At 50.2% G+C, this 24,442-nt stretch overlaps 1 protein-coding gene across 8 annotated transcripts in view; it reads right to left on the bottom strand.

Moving 5' to 3' along the window:
• The window catches only part of Pacsin2 (protein kinase C and casein kinase substrate in neurons 2), an 86,282-nt gene that overhangs the window by 19,906 nt on the left and 41,934 nt on the right, over positions 1-24,442 (bottom strand). For 6 of the 8 annotated variants that reach the window (XM_063243776.1, XM_063243779.1, XM_063243781.1 and 3 more), the window contains exon 2: positions 21,585-21,689. The exons of the other annotated variants lie outside the window; for them this stretch is intronic. The gene's annotated coding sequence lies outside the window, so the exon portion shown is untranslated. The remainder of the gene's footprint in view (positions 1-21,584; positions 21,690-24,442) is intronic. 8 annotated transcript variants of the gene reach the window in all.

Raw genomic sequence — 24,442 nt, 5'->3', positions numbered from 1 at the left:
AGTGGTAACCCCCATAATCCCAGCTATTTGGGAAGCCAAGGCAGGAAAATCCCAAGTTTGAGGTCAGCCGGAGTAACTCAGACTCTGTCCTGAGGGGCAGGGATACCATCCACTGAGCCCCTCAAAGGTAGTGGGAAAAGCCAGAGACCAGAACAGATTTGGTTTTCTCCCTAGTGTTGCTACTGGGATAAACACTCTTTCTAAGGCTGCCACCCACCACTAGGACCCTGCCACCAGCCCTCTCCTACACAGATGAGGGAGCCAGGCATCGCTTCCCGCCTAGAGACCTCTGCAGGTCCAGACCCGTTTCTACGCCTTTCTAAGTGCACGCACTTCATTTAACCCTATCAAAAACCCCACTGAGGTACCAACTATCATCACGTGCCTTGTTAAGAGTGGGGAAACTGAGGCACTTCCTCCAAGTAGAGGAGCTGAAGTGTAAACAAAAGCTGAGTTGCAGCAGCCGTGTTCTTGACCACCAGTCATGACTACCTTAGCCTGAGCTGAGATCGTCCAGAGTGCGGGACTCGGGAAGCTAAACGCAGGCTGCAGAGTGCTGCGTCTCAGGAGCCACCGCTCGAGTGTGTCTCTGGGAACAGGCTGCAGCCTCAGCCTTCCGGAAGGACCGACCTGCATCTATCCCACCTGTATCCCAGGTCCATCCTCGGCTGCCCTGCACCGTCCTCAGCTCCTCTCGGTGCCACCTGGGCGCAGGTGCTCTCTACTTTAATGTCCCTGCTGATCAGTGCCACTGAAGGTCCTACTGAGGAAGAAGCCCTTTCCTGCTCTAGTTACTTTAAGTGGGGCGGGCGGCTGTGGACGGCTGTTCCTGTTATACTCAGAAATGGGACTGCAGGTGCGCTGGCACACCAGGCAAGTCTCCACATAGTGTGGATGGCTGCAGCCGCCCTTGCTGAGGACAGCTTCCCTTCTCTCTTCTGCAGTGCCCACTGTCAGCCAGGCTCTCTGCTGGGCTGACAGTGCCTTGCTGTCTTAGAGAAGGACTGGAGTTCAGACCAAGCCTTTGTTCTTCCGTGTGGGCGGCCTGCCTGCCTACCCTTGGCCTGGCCATTCCCACACACACCACAAAACCTGGTGGCGCAGCTACCACCCTGCCCATCCCAGTCAGGGCTTCCCAGCCATCAGAGCACGCAGGACCCACATCTCCAGGCCCCTCCTCCCACTGTCCCCTTTGACCCCCGGGCCTCTTCTGGGGTACTGGCGATGGACCCTGGCTTTGTGCCTGCCCGCTGAGCGCTGTGCAGCTCAGCTACATCCCCACCCTTTCATCTTTTGAGACAAGGTCTAAATGACTCAAGGGGGGCTTGAATTCGAGATCCTCTTGCTTCAGCCTTGCATAGGTGGCACTATAGGCATGAGCTGCTACACTCAGGCTCTGAGGTGGTCAGCAGAGGACTGAAAAGAAAGAGCCCAGAAAAAAAAAAAAAAAGAAAAAAAGAAAGAGCCCAGGGCACAGCATGTGGCCCAGGACACAGGGTTCTGTGTCAACCTGAAACTAGGAAAAAGTTATCAGCCACGGTAGGGGGGCCCGTTCATTCATCCAGTAAATGTCCGTGTTTCAAGAACTGGGCTGGGGCCGGGACACACGGGCTGTGATTCAGTTTCTTTTCAATAAAATTTTAAAATACAGCTGTGGGGGACTGGGGATTTAGCTCAGCGGCATAAGCGCCTGCTTTGCAAGCAGGTAGTCGTGAGTTCGATCCCCGGTACCGATAAAAGGAAAAAGACCAAAAAAAAAAAAAAAAAAAAAAAAAATACAGCTGTGTATAGTGGTTTGTGCCCTCAGTCCCAGCTTCCTGTGGACTTGGGATAAGAAGACCATCTGGACCCAGGGGTTCAAGGCAAGCACAGGCCACACATTGGAACCTCATCGTAAAAATAAATAAATAAAAGATAATAATAACTAAACTGGATTAGAAGTAGGGAAGAAGGTCAAGATCAAATGTTAAATTCTGTCAAATGCAAACAGAAGAAATACTTCGCCCTTTAAATGACATGGAACCGGTAATAAAATTCTTTTCAAAAGTTTTAGTAGTAATGTTTCTGGTACATAATGATTATACTCATTGTGGACAGTTGGTGCATGGGCCTAACACAACCTAAAATTCTTTTTACATCCTCCCCCACCTTGGCCCATCTCCCATTTGCCAAAGATCTATCTCCCTGTTCCGTATTCTCTTTCATATTGTTCTGACTTGTCTCCACTGGAGTGTTCTCATCTAAGAGAAACCATGTGGCACTTAAGCGTGAGCTTATTTCACTTAGCGTTACAGTCTCAAGGTACAAAGCAGGCCACGAAGTCTTGGTCATCATCCAAATAAAATTCCAGATGTCTACTCTAAATATTTGCACATGAAAAACAGAAACATCCAAGGTTAACGAGTTTTAAAGTTCCAATCAATTTAGACATCATCTTTAATGGACTTACAACCCAGAAAACTGAAAGTAACCCATGTTGGGTCCTGAGACCTCAGAGGACAAAGTCTGGTACACAAAGGGAAGCCCCTCGGGCTCCCTCACTGCAACGCTCTTCCCTTTCCTCCTGGAGGGTGGGAGGTGAGCGGAGGTGGGTGTGCCGCCAGACGGCAGTGCCCGCAGGCAGACACTTGGGTCTAAGCGAGGAGAAGGGCACAGGACGCTGTCTGAGCGCTGAAAGAAAATGAGCTCCCAGGAGACAACGCTGGGCACACCAGGCGGACGCTGGCGCTCAGCTCTAGCGTGGAGGCTCAAAGGACCGTCCCCTCATTTCATCTGGGGCAGCAGAGAAGCACCCGGCACATCGCTCCGCTTCCTGTACTACCTGCCTGCTCTTCTTTCATGAACGTCGACTGATAAGCAGGGACTTTCAATCCCACAATAACCTTAGAATATAAAGGAAGACCATGAACAAACAGGACCAAGATCAACAGGATGATCTTTATTCTAAACTGACTTGTGGGAAAAACACATTTCAAGAAACAAGTGAGGAATTCTATTCTGATAAGAAGTCTCCAAGAGAATCAAGAGTTCTTGTAGCCATAAAACATAGACGGTGTGCCACGAGAAAGGAGCAATCAGGAAACCAGAAAATCGTTGTTTTTTTTAACTTATCAGAAACTTAATACTAAGTCTGCATAATGAAGGATGGACAAGGTTAAAGAGGAAGGCAGACTCACATCATAACACCCCAGGCATTTCTTAGCCCATCAGACAGGAGGACAAAGAGACAAGCGAAGGATTGGTTAAGCCCCCGCCCTGGGGGGGTGAGGACAGCCCTGCTCTTCTGGCTCCTCTGTACACCTCCGGTGTCCCCCAAGCTGCACACAGCGCAGCTCAGCACAGGTCTGGGAAAGTGAGTGGAAGCAAGGGCACTTGCGGCCTCCTGGCCTCTCCTCCCAGCTCCTCCAAGGGGGGCACAACAAGTGGCTCACCAGGCCAGTCACTGCAGTCCCTAGGCCGTGCCCTTAGAGACCACAGCATTTAGGAGCACAAGGGCACAGGCAGCCTATACCTGTCCTCCTCATCCAAGTCTACAAGCAGCAAACCCACAACTTGACAGCAAGAAAACCCTACTGGAAATCCTCATCCCTATCTTCCCCACCCTCCGGAGATACACACTCATGATCCAGTCAGCCAGCATGCAGGAGGCCCTCCAAAGACTACTGCCACTCTGGGAAGCCAGCAGTAACTGAGGCAGGGCAAATGTGTCCAGGGTCTGGTTCTAGTCACTTCTGCCACTGACAAATATAAACACTGTGAGTCAGATCATTCTTTAATCACTGTGCAGTCTCAGAGGTTAACAGAGGTGGCCAAGGGTGCCCTTGGCTCCAGCTGGCAGCTGGCATAACCTCCTCCTTCTTCCCCTACAAGCCTATAGCAGGTATAGGGTAAATGAAAGACAAATATTATGTAACTACCTCTAACTCCTCCTCATCCCCTTGAATTCATTTCAAAAAAGAAAAAGCCAGGCATGGTGGCGCACTCCTGTAATCCCAGCACTTGGAAGGCTGAGGCAGGAGGATCACTGCAAGTCTGACAGTAGCCTGGGCTACAAAGTGAGCCCACGGGCAGCCAGAACTGCATAGTGAAACCCTGTCTCAACAAGACACAGGAAGAATGAAAGCAAGCAGACAGGAGGCCATCCTTTGGGCAAAGCTGGCCAGGCCCGCTGCTTCTGTGCCCATCCGCACTACCCCCTGGCCTCCCCCCTGGGGAAGCACTGTCACTGTCTCCTCGTGGGTGTTTTTCTTTCTACCCTGTAACCCTCAAACACCAGCCACGTGGCTCCGTGGCAGGGTACGAGCACAGGTGCTCACAGCTGCTGTGGTTACCTCCCACTGAGGTACCTGGTCCTCCCTCAGGCCTTCCCTCTGTGGCTGTCCTTCCCCCCACCCCAGGTCTGCCTGGCACACGACTCACTCCTCTTCTGCTTGGGTTGGCCCCTGTCTGTCCCGCCACACGACACGCGCCACCCCAAGCCCAGGGAGGCTGCCTCTGACCCCACAGCCCCCACAGCCCGGAGCTCCCAGCCCCTCTCCTCTGACACAGGCCTTCTAAGGAGCTGTGCAGTTTACTTCCCCTGAGTGCTGTGCTGTCCGCCTCAGCGCCCCCATCAGTGTGCGCTCCAGGACAGCAGGGCTGGGCCTGTTTGGTCCGAGCTCTGACCCAACACTCAGAGGACCACATGCAGGACTCATTCTACTAACCCTCACCAGAGGAATTCAAGACAAAGAAAGCAAGAGTCTTGGTGACTGCATCCAGCGAAGCTCTACAGAGTAAACTATCTGAAGATGTTTACCTCCAGCAGTCTGCGTTCTCTTATGAACACTACATGTTAAATCAAACCACAAATGGGCTCAACAACCACAGCAGGAGACGCATAGCCCAGGCCCTGCCTCAGCCCTCCAAATCCTCCCGCCCGCCCGCCCGCCGCCACAGCTTCAGCCCATGCTGCTTCCGGATGGATATCCAGCTGGTCCTCTGCTAGACAGGATGAGGTCACGGCCTCTGTCCACATGCTAGGTGGTCAGGCCTGAGGTAATGTGCTGCTCCCACCATTGGCAAAGTAGGAACACAGGTTTGTTTGTTGTTGTTGCTGTTGGTACCAGGGATGGACCTCACGCCCTAGTTCGCCAGGCAGGGGGCTGAGCTGAATCCCCTGGTTTTGACAGTTCAATATCTGGCACCACCCATTTTGTTTCCAATGATTTCATCTGGAAAAGCACATATTCTCAAAGGAAGAGATAGAGATCAGCAAATAAAGTGACTTATCTCCCTGGAACATTGTGTGGTGCAGGTAACTCAACAATGGAAACAATGTCTTCATGGCGAGATTCTGGTTTCAAGGCTTTGGCAAGCCGAGGTTCACTGCTCGCTTGGCCAGCCCTGGGCCCAACAGTCCCAGCAGTGAGACTGTTTCCAGAGGTTTAAAAACAGCATCTCCAGAGACACGGAGCTTGTGGCTGCCTGAAAACCATCACCTAAAAGCCAGGTGGCCTCTCGGACACCTCCTTTCACTGCAGACCACAGGCGAGCTGGAGTGGTGAGAGGCAGGAGATGTCAGGAGCATAGCTGGGGAGACATGGGAAAAAGAAAGGGCTGCATCTTGTTTTGCTTTACTCAACACAGCAGGGTGGCCTTTTCCTTTTTTATAAGAAAAAAGGCATCCTGCAGCACATTCAGAAAGAGCCTACACTTCTGCAGCCAGCTCCCCCTTGCCATCACACACGCTATCTGTTCAAAGCATAGGGCTCCCCCTCAGGTAGCTTTGCTCCTTTAAAGCATCCATGAGGCCAGGTCCGGGACAGCTTTCGGGCCAGTGTCCACCCCTGGGCTAGCTCGAGGACTGACAGGCAGTGAGCCATCACGGCCAGCCCTGTCTGGCTGACCTCCATTCTTACTACTCAGCCTTTCCTTTGCTGCCACCTACGTCCGGACATGACCATGGTCACCGCCAATAAGCTACCCAATGGGCCACTCTTATCAATCGCATAATAAACTTGTTTCCCTGCTGTCCACAAGCTGCTTGTCATTCTGAGCAGCTGCAAACCATCACACTGCAGTGCTGCACTTTACCGTACCAGGCCCTCTCGCACAGAGGCAGGCGTTTTGGGTTATTCCCAGTCAGAGCCACGGCCTTGGAGGGCTCTGGCTCAAGTATTCCGAGCCTCTCAGGTACAGGTCAAACCGCTCAGAGGCAGCTCAATGGACAAGCTTTTTAACCTGACCCCTCCAACCGCATCCACAGTGCACATTACACACCCGTAAGAAAGGTCACATCCCTGAGAGGCAGGAGTGTGACGACCCAAAGACACCTCTGCAAAATATGCTGCTGTGTCTAGGAGTCCTTCAAGCATGCACTACCTGTCCGCGGTCCTTCAGTAACTGCCTGCATGAGCGAATCTGAGAATTCTTCAGGAGGTGAAAGACTGCCGACAGCGTGACCAGTGAGTGAGCAACGCGTAGAGCAGCACAAAGAGTGAACGCGTAAAGGCCTGGACTGCAGTGCAAACAGAGACCTCCTCTATCTCCTTATTTCACCCCTCTAAGGTACAGGAACCAAGTTGGTTTTATTTTTAAGAAACTTCAAGAAAAATAAGCCAAACATATAAACTTCTTCAGGACATGAGGTGTCCGAGTGAATTACCCTAAGTATCCGCGGGGGCTACTGTCTTTACACTCACTGGGATCTGAACACAAGCATCATCCACGAGACAACAATGCTAACGGTGGCAGCTGTGGTTCATCCATCTGGTAAAAGGAATCCCTGGATACACCCTGCCTAGAATGCCAATTTTATTTTGTTTTTTTGATACAGGATCTCACTGTGTAGTCCAGGCTGGCCTTGAACTTACTATATGGCCTAGACTAGCCTTGAACTCACGATGATCCTCCTGCCTCAGCTTCCCAAGTGCTAGGACTACAGGCACGCGCCACCATACCCAAAATGCCAATTCTGAAGAAAAATACACACAGTTACCCATATGCCTTCAAACAAACAAAATCAATACAGCTACACTGAACAAAACTTTCTGAAAATTCAGGTCTTTTTAAAAAAATTCTTGCAAATGGTTCTCAGGTTCAAAATGTGGAAGACTCACTTTGTGTATGCCATCAAGCAGCTGGGGGACCTTGGGCAATGTGCCCCTTGTCTTCTCAGCATCTCATTACACTCACTTGAAGAGAACAGAAGGGGATTTTAAAACTGCATGCTGCAGACATGCTTGGGAAGCATCAGCTGGCTTTACCGTGAGATCAGCGGAGGTCCAGCCATGTGCATGGGGTCCTGGTGAGAATGCACTCTGGGGTGGCAGCGAGCTTCAGACAGCACGACACGACACGGCATAACACGACATGACACAGGAGGCACTCTGCAGCCACGAGGGTCACGGCAGATACACACCTTCTTAACAGCCCCGCTTGAATCCACGCGGGCACTCCTGCCATCTCTTTCCAGCAGGGGGTTCTTTCAAAACATTTTAATTTTAAAATCCTCTTCAAGTGACCCGTCCCTGCCTAGGGCCGGGTGACCCAGCACCTCAGTCCTGCGTAGGTCCTGTGCACACCTAGAGGGGACCATCAGCCATACGCACATTCCTTTCCCACCTCAGGTAAGAAGAGGCAGTCACAGCCTAGACCCCAGGTCTCAGGGCTTCTCACCAAGGACCCTCCGTGGCTTCCTTCATGAAAAGAATATGGATAAAATTAACCATTTTAGAAACATGCTGAGACTGTAGCAAAGGCCTGAAAGGTACTGGGAACGCATGAGCTCTATGGCCATTAACTGGACAAAACCTCATGCCTGCCAAGGGAGGGGCAGGCAGGGGGAAGAGCTGAGGACCGGAAAAGGAGATCTGTGGCACCTAGGATAGGTAGGAGACAAGCTGCCAGGACAAAGCTCCAATGGCCCTGTTCCGAGGGCCCCCACTCAGCAGCTGGCTCCCGGGCACTGCCAGTGCGGTGGGCTCTCCCCTTGGATCATCACTAGCTCCTGCTGAGAACTAGTTCCTTCTTTCAGTCAACACTTTCCAGGCACTGATCCTGCACCAGACACCACGCCAAAGGTGCAGGCAGAGACTGGGAAGTGCTCCCAGACCGGGTGGAACACACTTCCTGTCCTGATGGCAGAAACAGCCACACCTCCAGTTACGGAGCATAACTCAGCCTCCAGCAGCCCCGAGGGGCAGCTCCAGTGCCACCCTCACCCACAGATGAAGCAGTGCTGGCACGCCAGTGTTTACCACTGCCAGCTCACACAGCCAGGACGTGGAGTGTGCAGGAAGCCACCTCCCTGCCAGGTCACCAAGTGCAAGATGGAGGTGCAGGGAAGCAGGGGCTGAACATGAACCTGGACATGGCGTCTCAGGTGGAAGGGACTCTAGGGAAGGGTGGGGTGGGATGCAGAAAAGGGACGTGGCACCTCAGGACGCAGGGGCTCCCCGACAAGGCTGGCTGTGTGCTGGGAGAGGGCGGAGGAACTGATGTTTCTACACCAAACCCCCTGTGGCTTGAACGCGCCCATCTTCTCATATTGTCACCTGCCAGCTGCCAGCTAGGCTGAGAACCGTTCTAACACTATCACTGTCACTATCACTGTTCCGTGAGTCATCAGTTATAACACTGTGTTATAACTGCCACAGCTGGGTGTGTTTACTCACACACCACCTCTCCCCAAAGAGAATCCCAGATCATAACAGATGCGGGCTATATTAGTAACTGCATTTTCAAAGCTGAATGAAGGCAAGAGCTTAATAGGAATCTCGGTGTTAAACAGAACAGAAAAATCCACCCTGGTTACCAATTTTAGGCCTCCTCAGGGCAACCTTTGTAAACACTCAGACCCCAGCTCTGCCCTGCTGCTCCCCCTGGCAGCGCCGTTCAGCTCTAGTTCCTCCCCTGGCTGAAGTCCTGTCACAATCTGCCCCCCTGCCCTCCCACCCTCCCGTCCATGCCCTCTTCTCTCCAGCCCAGCACAGCGAGCTCAGCCCGCCTCCGAGCTCTTGTGAGGCCGTTCCGGGACTCGGGCTCCGTCTGCTCCCTCTCACTGTTACTTGCTCCTCAGAGAAGCCTCCCTAACTGGCGCCTCCCACACCAGGCCTCCAGCCCGTGCCTTTCTGCCCTGACCTTCCTTAGGCTCCTCCAGAGCAGTCTGTGGTGCCCTCCAGGAGGGGGGTTCCTTCCACAGGCTCCCCAATAACAGCAGGTCCCCCAACTCCTCGGACACTGGTGGAGATAACATGTGTGGTGGCAGAGAGAATAAAGTGCTGACTCTATATAAAAGAACTTCAAACAAGATCTTAAATTACCAAATTCATTCACGAAGGCCGTATTATATGGGACATCTTAACATTACACAGAAAAGAGAAACAGACCAGTAGCTGCTCAGATTATTAATCATAAATGTTTCCTGAGCTGAGAACAAAACTTAAAATTGTTGGTGATCCCCCTAAAGACTCAGTCCTACGAAGGTACGGGCAGTGGGGGAAGGCAAAAAGCCAGTTTTTCAATGGTCAACTGGCACGGCCACTAAGTGAAAAGAACACCCCACCCGGAGCCTCCTGGCCAGCTCCAGAGCACCCCAGGACAGTGCCACTAGGAAGCCAGGCTTTACACCCTGCCCTCTGCGTCACGGAGCCGCTGTGCTAACTGAAGTCAGTTACTCTGCACACGCGTCCGCGGTCGGGATCCCTCATGCTGAATCAGCAGGTGTGCTCATAATGGAATCTGGAAACATCTGGCAAAGACAAGGTCCCTACACTCACCCTCAAGAACACACCTGAACCTGGTCTGGTGCTGCCCTTACGGACTGGGGACAGATGTGGTTCCTCCTGATAGGGGAGGAACTAAGAGCTTGACAGACTGGATACAAACCCCCTCTACGGTTGCACGTACTTCTGGGACTTGCTTTGAACCCTCAACAACCTTTTTCTTTTCTTTTTTCAAGGACACACACATTTCTCAAAGCAGTGAAATACAGAATGAAATCTCTTTAAAAGGTCTTGAAGGCCTCTCAAAGAAGGCTGGAGACTGCCAGTACCACCATGATTCTTGTTTGGCGTGTGGACCTGGCTGAAGGGGAGCCTCAAATCTAGAAGTAAATGGCGAAACAATCAAGAGGGAGAGAATGAACCCCATGCCTGCCTGGGGAGCCCCAAGGACCTGGCCTTGTGCACTGAACTCTTGGAGCTGAGGGGGAGAGGTGCTGCCCAGAGGGCACAGGCCTGCCTGCGGAACCCGATGGGAGCCCCAACAGCCCCCCGACCTGCAGCACAATCCTCACAAAACCAAGCTCTCTCCCCAGTATCTGAACTCAACTGCAACAATGACCTCTTCCCCTTCGGAGAAAACTGCTACTGCAGCGCAGAAACACTCTCGGACGTTGCAAACGAGAGGTTCCAAGCCCGAGGGACTGTAAAGTTGGTGCTGAAGTATGTAAAAGCATGAACAAGCCGCTCTGAAGAAATATTGTGCTGCCATGGTAACAGGAACTACGGAAGAAACTCCAACTGCACAGAACTGTTTAAAAATAAACCGGATACTAAAATACCAGTCAAAAGCTACAATGGCTCACACTGTTCTCCTCAGCACTTAAGGGACAGCCAGTTCTTTAACACACTTGTCTTCTAGGTTTTTTCCATACTGGAGAAACGTGAGACAAAGGGTAAAAAAGTAGCTTTGAAAATTTCTCTTTTTATCCCGTGAATAAGATCTTACATGTTTTAGAATTTGGAGTACAGAAATGTACATTTATGCAGAGATCATGGAGGATTTTAATAAAACCAAACTAAATACAAAAACACAACTGAGGCCCCAGAGTGCTAAACTTAGTGCTCAAATGCCAGTAATCTGATAAAGAACAGAGGCAAAGATTCTGTGCAGAATGTGAAACTTTCAGAGCAGCAAGGGAAAGCTGACCGACACTACAGCACTATTCACCGCTCAGCCTCCAGCTGGCTGGAGGCTTGGACAGCGGTCTCACCAAGGACAGCAGCGTCACGACCACTTAGAAACAGTCTCTTAATCTGTGGTAGCTGTCTTAGAAGGTTTCAATGAACACCGAACTAGCAAATACCAAGGTGCCCTTCCTAGTGAACATAGCCACAGGATCATAGAGGACCTCTGCTTACAATATTTTCAATAGCTTATCAATAAATGATCTAATTCTACAAATATTTCTGTTTAAAAACTTTAACATGTATTAAAAACAAACAAACATGTATCTCTTATAAATAATTTAACACAATTATCTCTTTATAATAAAAGGCTAAGCAGAGTTTAAAGAAAACTCCTTCAGGGCACTTGGTATGTACACTGCCGTGTGTGTAACTGGGGACTGAATCCAAGGCCTTCCTACTAAGCTGGATCCTCAGCCCTCCCCTTTATTTTTCTGAGACAAGGTCTCACTAAGCCACTCAACTGCACACAGATCCCCTTGGGACCTCCCATTCAACAACTCTATGTGAGGCACTGTGCTGCCCCAGACTGCCCTGCCTGGTCCACTCCTAGGCAACCGAAAGCCAGGTCAGAGTGTCACTTCCTCCTCCTCCTCCTCCCTCAGGGACCCTCCGTACCCCCACTGTACTGTTGGTGTCTCCATGAAGCCAGAATGTGACGATCAGCCAGTGACAGCTTCCTCCCGCTGTATCCAGGACCTACCTCTGCACCCTTCCCCTGCCGGTGTCTCTCCTCGCGACAGCCTAGGGACTCACAGGGCAGAGCCTCAAGATGACACTGAGCAAGCTCTGCAGCTACTGTGCATTGGCAATGTTAAGTAATGAGGCCTGAACTGACCTGCAGGGCCTGTTTTTTCAATCTTTTGCAACAGAAACTTTTCATCAAGTCCCACAGTACCACCAATATCCCAGGAAAACTACCCAAACACACATAAGCTCCACGAAGAGAAACGTGTTTCTGTGGCAAGAACATGCCATCTACAGGAACACTGTCCCTGGCCACAGGAGACACGGGCTCAGCAGGCAGCAAAGAACCCCAGCCCTGAGCACACACGGAGACCTCTGGGAAGGCTCCTGGCACCCCTGGAGCAGGGCTAGGCATGGACGGCAGCCACGGAGTCTCACCAGCCCCATGACCCTAGAAAACTCCACTTCCATCTTCTGCTAAGAAGTCAGAATCTACCCCAAAAATGAGAGTGACAGCACAGGACCGGGCTCTTAAACCGGCCTTGAAGAAGGAAGAAAGGTTCTGGAGACAGAAAGTGCTTGGGAAGGCCTGGCCCAGCCGTCTCCCCTCTGCTCATCTCCCGGGGAAGGCAGGTGCCAGGAGCTTTTTCAAGTCAGATAGGTGCTCTGCTGTGTGCCACGGCCCACGCCAAGCAGAGAGGGCACATCAACACGAGCAGCACCGCAGCACCGGCCAGCCCCCGGTCCCGTGGAGCCCTTCCAGGCAGGCTCTGCTGCTCCCTCTCAGCAGCACCACCTGGAGGCGAGCCCTGCCACCTTCCAGCAGCCTGTCTCCCTGCTACTCTTCCTGCAGCTCCACCAGGCCCTCAAGAACCGGCTGTCCCACCTGGGTCCTGGAGGCAGCGAAGGTGGAAGGGAACAGCTGTTGTTCGGAAGCAATCAGTATTAAGAAAAACAATAGGGCTGGGGCTGCAGCACCTGGTTGGCAGGTGAGAGGTCCTAGATTCACTCTCCAGAAGTAGGGAAAAAGGAGGAGGAGGAAGAAGGGGAGGAGAAGTTCAGGGGATGAATTCACACAACAGTCTGTAACTGCCTTGCCCTGGTGTCTTCTGTACCCCACCATGCCAAGAGCACAAGCTCCTGGCCACCCTAGGGGAGGGACTGTCCTCAGGTCTCAGAGAACCTGTGCCAGAGGGGGAGACCCAGAGTCACGGGGTCTCAGTAGTGCTGAGGCTGTCAGCTCACCTGCAGGATGCTGTCAGACTTGTCCCCAAAATGCATTTTTCTTAGGTCATGGAAACATGTCAGCTGACAGATTCATGTCCTAAACTGATTTTACAACAATATTTATTTTAGACTTATTGGCAAGCACCCTGGGAACATGGAGACCCGGGATGAAGATTTCCACAACCTAAATACTGAATCAGTGTTCCACAGGTTTAAAACAGAAAGTTTCTTTTAAAAGGACAAAAATCACACATTCTCAAATTCAATAGTAATGTCAGAACATAAATGGCAGGACAAGAAAAATACACCAGAAGGGTCTAAGCAGTTGAAAGAAACACACACTCTGGTCCCAAGCACTGCAGCTCCAGGTGACTCCTGGCCTCCAGCACCGTGCGAGATGATGTCATCTGTACACAGAGGCCGTCCTGCTACTTCTTTATCAAGCTGCGTCCCTTTTATTTCTCTCTCTTGCCTTAACTTCCCCAGCTACAGCCTCCAGCACAACGCTGAGTAGAAAGAATAAGAACACAGACAGGCGCCCTCATCTGGGCCTTCGGCAGACAGGGCCACCACTGCCCACCAGCCCTGGGAGGTTTCCCTAATGCCCCTGGTGCAGTCCAGGACGTGCCCGTCTACACTCTGCTGGTTGGACACTTTTATGAACAGGCACGGCATTATTATGCTCAGAAGATTTTAATATTGCTGGACAAACAGGCATTCCAGAGACCCAAGTCAACTTAGGCTAAAATGACCAGATAGCACATACTTCAGGAAATGTGGAATGTTACAGGAGCCAAAATAAAACCCATTTTAAGAAACTTTTTGAAAAAGGTTCATTCTCTGGCTCTGAGAAAAGCATAAATTTGTAATGTTAAAGAAATAAAAAAGGGGGGCTGGGGATTTAGCTCAGCGGCATAAGCGCCTGCCTTGCAAGCAGGCAGTCGGGAGTTCGATCCCCGGTACCGATAAAAACGAAAAAGACAAAAAAAAAAAAAAAAAGAAAAGAAATAAAAAAGGGTTGGGGTCGGAGGGTTTAGCTCAGCAGCATAAGTGCCTGCTTGGCAAACTCGAGGTTATGAGTTTGATCCCCGACACAAAAAAAAAAAAAAAAAAAAAAAAAAAGGAAAAGAAATAAAAGATATCAGAGACACAGATGTGCCTCAAATATTATTAAACTTTTATGCAATATCAAAAAAAAAAAAAAAAAAGGACTCCACTGGTGGTCCTATTACCACCTAATCCCACTACCTACAATTTCTCAAGGCTGGTGGGGAGTGCAGCAGGGTGGAAGGCTCTGGAAGTCCCCTCTGCTGAGCCAGGCTGGGTGGGCCATCTGGCCACACAGAGGGTGGGTGGCTTCTGCCTCTCAGTCATCACTAGGGGAGGTCTCGACAGCAGGTACAGGAGAAGGGGCTGCTGGCTCAAGCTGGCCCGACTACCCATGGGAACCACATCCCCAGCTGCCACACAAGGAACACAGACAGCAAGTGGAAAAGACAGGTGTTTTGCTTAGGTCTAATCTCTGAAGCATGGGGTTCACCTGTTACTGCAGTATAATCCAGCCAAATATGGCACAATGAATTACTGGGGGAGGGGCAATGGCTTCTCAAAAAACGAAAATAACTCATAAAAATAGGACAAATGACAACCCCGCTTAGGGTGGGGGATACAGGAAAACAGGAATGTAGTCTAATTTTGTTGAAATGGTTTCATGGAAAAATCTGGAAACACAGAACAAGGCAGATAACAGTTCCCAACCTCTGACCTCACAGTCCCACCCTAGGGAATATGTCCCAGGCAAATAAACTCAAAGGAAAAAATAGCTTGGACAAAATGTTCATCACAGCAATATTTAGAATAGCAAAACTGGAGGCAAGTCAAGGGCTCAAAAGCTTAGAAAACAAGGCTGAAATGAAAGGACAGAGTGATCACCACGAGGTCACCATAAAGGACAAGCAGGGAGTGCCGTATTTGACACTGGACTCAAGCAGCACAGCCCATCAACGTTCATCATGCACAGTTCAGGGCCAAGAGTTGGGCACAGCCACCCTCGTGTTCTCATCGCTTAGCACCTGCCAAGTGACTGAATGTCTGAACAGGGGTGGCCACGTCAGCGTCAGCGAGTGACTGCGGCTGCAGGAGACACAGGGAGGAAGTTAGGGCTGGCAGCCTCAGCTCTGAAAGTGGCCTCAGCGAGTGCATTTTAAGGTGGGCATCTGAACTGCAGAAAGACAGGTGCTGCCCTCCTTGGGTAACAAAGCCGGATTGGTGCTTGCACAAAATGCAGATGACTTTACAAGAAGGAAAATGCTGTGGGCAGGAGCTCTCCAGCCCCTGGAAGGAACCTTCAGAGGTGGGGCTGGAGTCCAGCAGGCGCCTGGCAGGGTGAGGTGGGAGAGGCGGGGCAGGGCCTCGGGAAAGCCTTTTAAAGGTTCCCTTGTTTTGTGGGCCCCACGGCGCCGCAGGGCATGGTAGACAGCACAATAACAGTCTCATCCTCAGACCCTGCGAACACTTTCTGAAGGCCTCCGAATTTACTTTGGTGCACTCTGCTGCTTATCGCAGAGCCTCCTAATGCTAACTACAGAAAAGGTTTTCCTCCTCAGAACTCAGAGTCAGATTTATGGGGGAATGCACCAGAAATGCCAAGAGCAGTCATGCCGAGTGGCCTCTCCCGGGACACAGCCTCCTCGTGTCTCAGCCTGAGTCACCGAGCCACATCATACTTCCTCCCTGACTCCTGAGCTGGCCGTGACCCCATCTTTATCCCTCTGTCTCAGGGGCCCACAAAACAAGCAGCTCTTTCTCCTATCTCCTGTTTAAAGCCAACCCTGCCCCTGGCCCGTCCCCCAGGCTCCCACCCCGCCCACTGTCTCTCTCCCAGCAGTATCCACAGACCTTCACTCACGGGGGGTACAGGTGGCAGTCCGGAGCCCAGAGGCCTCCCCTCCCCCTCGGCCATCAGGATGGTGGTGTCCCCCATGCTACCCCAGACCTGTCCTTGAACACTGCTTAAGCAAGCTCCTCTGTTCCCACACAGTAACACCTTTAACTGAACGCGCAGACTGTTCCCATGTCTGCAGCCCCGCCACCTAGCTGTCTTCTAGACTCCACACAGGCCTCTCTGACCCTCTCCTCCAGGCCACTGCCAACGTCACGTGCTGCTCAGGCCAAAAATTCCCAATAATCTACCACATTTAGCTAGTTCCCAAGACCTGACGACACCAGCTCCTCAGATCCCTCAAATCCTTCTACAGCACCTCAATTCCTCAATAGTGGCGATGCTCTCAAGGCCACTTAGAGCCTCTGCCTAGATCATTACGGCTCCTACAGGCCACCAGTATGAAGCCCTCCTTCCTTCCATTCTCCCCAGTGCTATCACAGTGGCTGGTGTCTCTTTAAGAAAGACCACATGGGGCTGGGACACAGCTCAGTGGTAGAGCACTTGCCTAGCATGTGCAAGGTCCTGAGTTCAATCCCCAGTACTACAAGAAAAGACAGACGGACGGACAGACAGACAGACAGACAGACCGACCGATAGACCAACCTTGTAATGCTTCTATTCCAAACCCCACAGTGCTCTTCCTGAGGCCAGCGGGGCCTCCTGGCTGAATCACTGTCCCTTCAGCTGGGCTACTCCTTGTGCTCCTGGCACCCCGAGCGTGCTCTGGCCACACAGCAGCCACGGCCTTCTGCTCACTGCTTCCTCTGGACGAAGGCACCAGTGCGCCAGTGGAGGAGGAAGAGAAGGGGCGGCAGGAAGAAGCTGATGCACGCACACCTGCTCCCGTTCCTGTGTCCAGGTGGGGAAAGCGCTGCCTTCACAGTGTCCGCTCACCCTGCCTCCCTTCTCCACAGTTTGGGGCTGGACAAGTCGGCAAAGGGTCTGGATTTTATTTTCCACTGTTCTGAATATGAAAAAGCATCATGATGTGGTCACCAAAATCTCAGGGAAGCCTCTCTACCTCGATGAAGCTCATCTGACCGCTGTGCTTCTTCTGTCTACTACAAATGTAAGGTCTGACACTGGCTCCTGCCCGCACGAGGGCTGAAGAGCCGGCTCACTGATTTACCAACACCCAAACACACCCCGGAGCCCTGCCGCACCCCGACCTACAAAGCTGCTCACCAAAGACTGAAGTGGCATCCTGTGCACACCAGGGTATCTCACATCCTAACTGCAGTGTACGACAAGCAGCAGAGGCCACCAACCAAGAGAGGACTGTGACAGGGCCGTCGGTGTGGGTGCCCATGTTGCACCTCCGTCCCTGCATTCCTCATGTGGCCCCGCTCCCCTCTGTGCCAGTCTCTGAGGGCACTGCCAGAGACAGTTCTAAGAAATCAGTCATGACCAGAAGAGTTCTTCCCTGCCAGAAGCACCTGTGCAGTGGGGCGTATCTCGCCCTTAAACTGCAAGCTTTACCATTCAAGAGATGCTCTTTTCCTCTCCCCTAAGAAAAGTCATGCAGGTCCGGATGAGTGAGAGAAGTCCTTCTGGCAAAAAAAAGCCGAAGGAAAAAAATACATTTAAAATGGTTCAGGAGGTTGTCCTTTGTCCCAGCTAGACAATGGGGGTAGGCATGAGGCAGAAAGGAGAGCGCCAGAGAAGTGCTGGTCGGGGCAGCAGTTCTCTGGGCTGGACAAAAGGGCATTGCTAGCCTCTGTGGTCCTCTGTATGGGACGGATGGACAGCAGTTTGTCTACCCCAGTGTCTGAAGGAGCAGAATCCTCTAGGCGGCTGCAGCCCTACCTGTGGGGTGAAAGCTGCTCACTGCAAATAAGACAGCAGGAGAGCACCTTACAAAACATGGCCAGGGGCACACAAATCTAGCAGGTCTCTGAAATTGCACTTCGCTTCTTCTGGAGATAAGACCTTCCATGGTTCAGCTGCCTCTGGCAAAATCCTTAAAAGGGTACAGCTAAGGCAGTTTAACTACAAAAAGGAATCCAATCTCCTTAGAGGCTGCGCAGGTCAAATGGCAACCAGCTGGGACCTAGCAGGGCACCTGGGTCAGGGGTCCTCCCTAAGCAGCTGGGGACAGGTGAGGCCCCCTGTGGCCAGCTCCTGAGCCGAAGCAGCCAGGTGCCCTTGTCTGAGACAGTCCCTCAGCAAAGGTAAACAGGGCCTTGAGCAACTCCCTCCAACACAGCACTCTGGGGACCCAGAGGATCTGAACTGGTGCTGACAAGTCCCCGGGAATTCATCAGCTAAAGAAGTGTGGGTAGCACAAACCTGTACAGCACTGGGGCAGGCCAGTCCTAGAGATCCAGCTGCAGGCAGCTGCTGTGACTTTTATTAGAGGTGGACAGAGAATGCACTCATGGCAGAATACAAGTCAGACACAGCCTGAGTTACTCAAGCCATCACGGGAGGCCTCTGTCCCACCCAGGTCCCAGCAATAAAAAAGTAGCACACCCAGTCCAGAGCCTAGAGGAGGAAGCTGGAGAATGCTAGGAAGACCAGTGTGATGCCCCGCGCGGCAGAGGCTTCTGGGAAGGAAATGCTGAAATCTTGCTCCAGCAGTACCACCTCATGAGTATGGACCTCTGAAGTTTAAAAACTCATGCAGGCCACAGGAGGATTTAGCTGGCAGGACTCTGTAGGCATGTCTGCACTCCAGAGGTACCGGCTGTTCGGGAAACCACTCCATCCTATACCAGCACAGTCCAAGCACTCTACTTTCGTGTGCGGGGCCAGCTCTGACCTGCGTGACCGGCTGAAAGCTGTGCTCTAACTGGACAGTGACTTGACTTTACGAGTAACAGGAAGTATCTAGTAATTTGGAAAAAAGGAAAGGGAAGGTACTTGTTCAGAAACCATCTGAAACAAATGAGCTAAAAAAAAAAAAAAAAAAGCCTAAAATAGCAAAATTTCTCCCAAGTAAGCAAAATAGAAGAGTCTGAACTCCCTATGAGGGCTGTGACAGGTACACATATCCCCTCTACGCCTCACGCCTTTTACAGTTTCATTAGTATGTGTTTCAGTACATAATGATTTCATTCACTGTGGGGCACTAACATGGGTTCCTAACCCTTACCAACCCTTCCCTCTTCCCCGCACATTTATTTATTCCAGCATCAGTTCATCTGTGAGTCCAAATAAAGTTAATTATCATCCATACAGATTAGCAGCCAGACTAACAGCTAAAAAACACACAAAATGTGTAAGACAATTTTACCAACTCAAGGCATGCTTTTAGTGGTGCCTTTCTCATCTGAAGACGGGTAAATGCGGCTGACCACAGCAGGGAGCAGTGAGGAGGAACGCAGGGGTGCACAGCAAACACCCGTCAGGCTGTTCCTCTGGACCCCTGGGTCCTCAAGGTACCTCCAGCAGCCACCTGGCCCTGCAGCCCCAGGGGAGGATGTCATCTGAGCACGACTGCCACGCCCTGGAAATTCCAGGAGCACAAAACAAACCCTTATTAGGAGGTCTCATATGGTTTTCAGGAGTTCCCTGCCCAATAGGCATATCTAACAACCATTTTTTATAAGAGAAAAGGTGACAACATTTCCGTTTATGACAAAATACCTAATTACCACACACCTAACCAAAATTTTGTTTTTGTTTTTGTCTTTTTGAGACAGGATCTCGCTATGTAGTTCAGGCTGGCCTTGGGCCCATTTTGTAGCCCAGGCTGGTCTTGAACTCGCAACAATCCTCCTACCTCAACCTCCCAAGCACTGGGATTATAGGAGTGCAGCACCATACCCAGCAAACCAAATTTTACCAAAAAGATATTCTGTCTTAACTTCATTTATACTCTTTCTTTTTCTCTTTCCCTACTCTTAATAAAGTACTTGTCGGTTTTATTCAAGAATAGCCAGTGTCCCAAATGTTCAAATATTTTCAATAAAATTCTGAAAAGCTGAGGAAAATGATGCTAGGCAAAAAACAGGTTCTATCATTAAATGTACCATACACACACATACATAAACATTCCCAATGTTCTAACACACACACACACACACACACACACATATTAGTTTATTTTGTTTTGTGTTTTGGTCTTTTTGAGACAAGGTCTCACTATGCAGCTCAGGCTGGCCTTGAATTCACTTTGTAGCCCACGCTGGCCTCAAACTCACTGCAGTCCTCCGGCCTTAGCCTCCCAAGCACTGGAATTACAGGCACACACCACCACACCTGGCCTAGAAACATACTTTCTGAATGCCAGACACCTTGCCAAGTGCTGGGGCTAGGAGTGAGACAAGCCCTGCATGGAAGAGCTGGAGGTGGAGGGTGCGAGGAAAGTTAAGATCAGGTCTGGTGGGCAGGGACAAATTCAAGAGGAGTCTGGATGAGGAAATGGTTCAAGAGCGCAGTACACTGCAGCCTGCACCAAGGTGGCTGGGAAACTGCTGGGAAAGGCTTAGCTACCACTGCTGGAAACACCACCAGCCCACTGGCCACCTGTGCAAACAGGGTTTGTAGGACAGCTCAAGCTGCTCATTTAAGTGTTTATAGTGAGTGACTAACCAACCTCTAGAAGGCTCTATATCAAAATCTTGTCTCTTTCTTTCAACAAACTCAAACAAAGGCCTTTGGGATGCCAAGGCACTGCATTAGCGCCAAGCGTGATCAGGCGTGGTGGTGTGTGCCTGTAATCCCAAGGAGCCTAAATGGTATTTTGAAAAGAAAAAACTGTACCAAGTTTTACTGTACAGAACCTCAAGGACCAAAAGACAACGAAAGCAAACCAGGCAGGAAAAGGAACCGGCTTCCAAGCATCACAGTGCAAGAGCCACAACAGTGATGGCCAGAAGAGACCAGTGCAACACATCCCACATGCCGCGCGGTGACTGCCCACCGAGAACTCGAGGCCCAGCAAGGCCGACTTGTAAGAACTAAGGGCTAGGCCTTCGAGACACTAACACAATCCATCACCCAAAGAACCTCTACAAAAATGGGAATTCTGAAGGCTGTGCTGACAGAAGGAAACTCTACAGATGGGGGCACCCTCAGAGAGCAGTAAGCACTAGACAGGAATGGGAGGGTCAAAGCCCGCTGAATAAGCGGAGGTGAAAGAGGAACCACTGGGTCGGAGGGCCTTGACTTCCAGACCGAATAAGGAGGTTGGGCCTTATCCAGGGTCCACGGGAGGGCCAAGACCAAAGCCCAGGGTCAGCTCCCTTGGAACCAAGTGCAGGGAACACAGCCTTGAACCCCCTCGACCTGGCTACCCAAAACAGACACTCAGAACCCACCCACGCCAAATCCTCTCTTTCGGGCCTCTCTCTAGCTCTGCAGCACACTGTGGCTTCTTCCCTGATCCCTGAGCTCCCCCAGTCTTCTCAGCAGAATAAGATCCTCCTGTATACAAGTCTCTACTCCACTGGTCTGTGACGTTTCAAGAGCAGGAACTCAAACGCCACTATCTACAGGTCCCAGGGTCCAGCTCAGTGCCTGATATGAGTGACATATACATGCATATGAATACGAGCGGATCAACCCCACCAAGCAGCGGCGAGGGACACTGTCCCTCTACAACTGACCTAAAGGAGGCCTGGAAAGAAACACAGTGCACTCGGGGTCTGCACATATTGGTGAAAGCAGTGAGGTGCTTGGATAATTGTGGTTTGTGAACCTTCATCATGATAACGTCTGCACCCGCGTTCACACTTTCCACCCCGGCAGTTCATAGCGCAGCACTGACAGACACAAAGCTTTCTCTCTGACGGCATCCTGCTACTTTCCCGCAGAGCCTGTGGCCTTACCAGGATCTCAGTGGATCTCAGGGACCACAGGTGGGAAACAACCAACCGTTTCGGCCTGCGACGCCAGCAGAGACTGGTGTGCTTCCTGCACTGTCCTTTTTATCACTGCAAATTAGAAAAGAACAATAAAAAAAAAATCACTACCATCCCCAAGTTGCTGTGTGCTTCATTTATTTTCTTAAACTAACATACCGACATGTTAGGACCTTTAAGAATCAACGAGAGATTTCCAAATTGAGAAGATCGATGTTCAAATTTCGAACTAGCAATATTAATTACATCAACACCATCTTGTCAAGTAAATATTTCTCAGAAAATTACTCCTCTCTGATCTCCCTGAAGGATTCCACTAAAGCAAATCATGATAAGGAACAAGCCTGAGCATGAAACTCACAACCCCAACTTCACCACCCACTTAAACCCTGCACCACTGTGGTGACCACTGGCACATATTTCAAATTCAGAACACGCATTGTTACAGTCTTTCAGTTCTCTCAAATGGAGAAATATGCTTCACAAGCCCACATAAAGATTCCTATATGACCAGAAAAATGCACCAGATTCCCAGGGCTGGACGAGACATCAGATACCTACTTGATCAGCTGCCATCAAGACAGAACTGTGATACATGTACAAAGGTGTTTAGTGACACATGACTACTGTCCTTCAAAAGTAACCTTGAGCCAGGGGCACTGCTCAGCAGCAAACTTTCCAGTGTGTGTTAGGTTCTGGGTTCCAGCTTTAGCACTGGGGGGAAATTCCCCACAGAAAGGAGAACACTGAATTCATTTGTTCATTCATTCAAATCAGTGGCCTTGTCTTGCCCTGTTACCTCCCACTCCCACGCACTCTCCTCTCGACCTGGCCCTAAGGCCTAGGGTACCAGGGTCACGGAGGGCTTTCTGAGACCACCACTAGACCCTCATCTGGGGTGAGCCCAGAAGGGCCCCAGGCAGGGATGGAGTGAGAAGAGCTTCAAACACCACAGCATCAGTTCTCAGAGATTTCTGAGCCAACAGCAGCCCCAGGGCTGCCCTTTACCCCTCATGGCCATTTATGAAAATGCCTGTATTCCTGGAGCGTGTTCACAATTCTTCAAGGAACACAGTCTAAATACTTCAGAAAACTTAAGGAAGCAAGAAGCATTATGGTAACCATTGTTGATAATCTTATACTCTGTTTTTACATCATGTGCTATGTCTATCCTTGGTTTTGACTGACAGCTTTGTTTTGTCATATTTGATTTTATTCTCTTCCAAAAAAAAAAAAAAGTAATAAGAACTAAGGAGTAATAAAACCCAAAATGAGGGGCTGGGGATTTAGCTCAGCGGCATAAGCACCTGCCTTGCAAGCAGGCGGTCGTGAGTTCGATCCCTGGTACCGATAAAAATGAAAAAAGACAAATAAAATAAAATAAAATCCAAAATGTGTAAATTTTGTTGCAATAAATAGAGGGAGGAAAAAGTGCTCTAAAGGATACAAAAAAAAAAAAAAGCAACTTCAGAAAACATGAGTAAGTGCTGGGACCCTCTGAGGGCACAGGGGTGGCTCTGAACAGACTTGGGAGCTGCACAGGGTTCTAAGAGGAGTGGCCCACTGCTCCAGAACAGCTCTATTTATATTTGAATTTCAGAAGGATTTAAATTCGATTTTTAGCAAAGACTTCCTTTTTGCTGGTACTAGGAACTGAACCCCACACACAAGCCAAATAAATACCCTACCATTAAGCTATATCCCAACAGAGATGATTTGTAAAGGTTCTGGAAAGTTATGAGTAAATTCCCTTTTGTGAAATGTCACTTCCTTCTTCATTTACATTACAGTGCATTATTTTAAACCCCTCACATTATAAAACCGCATCAGTCCACCTCAAGATGTTAAGAGACACCCTCTTCCCTCGTAAGAAGTGGGACGCGGAATGCCGAGAAGCGGAGGCTGACGTTCCCTTCTGAGTCTTCCTTTTACATTAAATAAAAACCTAGTACCTGCCTTCTACAAGCTAGGATCTTATTATAATTACAGAATGAGGGGCACTGCACTGTGAACCCCATTTAGGAGAGAAGTAGGAAAAACCATAAAATAGAACATTATTTTTAAGAAAAACCATCTCTTCGGTATGGAAATGTCAATGCTCTTTGCACTTACAATGTGTGCCATTATACATAATTATATATTAGTACTTCCTACATACCTTATAGCACGCAGTACTTACGGGGAACTTATTACTGAATAAAAGCTCAGTGTCTGAAGAAGACACTCATCAGAAAAAAGAAGCCACTCTCAGCTACTAGTCGTGAGAGAATAATGCAGAGAAAGCAAATCACAGTCATGGAAGGGTAATGACCCAGAAGACAGGACACTTGGGTCCTAGACTCCCTCTGCTAACAAGCTGTGTGACCCTGAATCAGTCACTGAGCTTCTCAGGCTCAATTCCTTTGTTAAAATGTGGAAGAGTAGGCATGTTTACGCCAAGAGCCACTGCAACTAAGTACCGTGCTCCCACCTTTTTCATTTATGCCACCAAATATGTAACAGACTTACGTGGGTGGGCAAAATAGTTGAAGGACACTAAATAAAAAGAAAAGAAAAATAACAAAATGGAGGCATATTTTTAACTTATTGGTTGTTATGGATTAAAAACTGGTGGTCACCTTCATGCCACTGAATGACATCAGCATGGTGCTAAGCATAGACGGCCACCTGAGGAAAGCTGCCAGCGTAAGCAGAGACATGGAGACAAGTGGGGCGCTGCGGGGTTCTCTAAGTGTTGCTGTTTGAGCCGCTGGTTCTCCTGAAGGAGCTTGTCATGACCAGCTTCCCCAGTGTGAGTTCGCTCATTGTCATCAGAGGAGCTCGGG

The sequence above is a fragment of the Cavia porcellus genome, unplaced genomic scaffold (genome assembly GCF_034190915.1).
Source record: "Cavia porcellus strain 051 isolate PalLab524CR breed Dunkin Hartley unplaced genomic scaffold, mCavPor4.1 scaffold_40, whole genome shotgun sequence".
NCBI classification, from domain to species: domain Eukaryota; kingdom Metazoa; phylum Chordata; class Mammalia; order Rodentia; family Caviidae; genus Cavia; species Cavia porcellus.
Note: the sequence above shows the minus strand (reverse complement) of the source record. Positions and strands in the feature narration are given on the sequence as shown.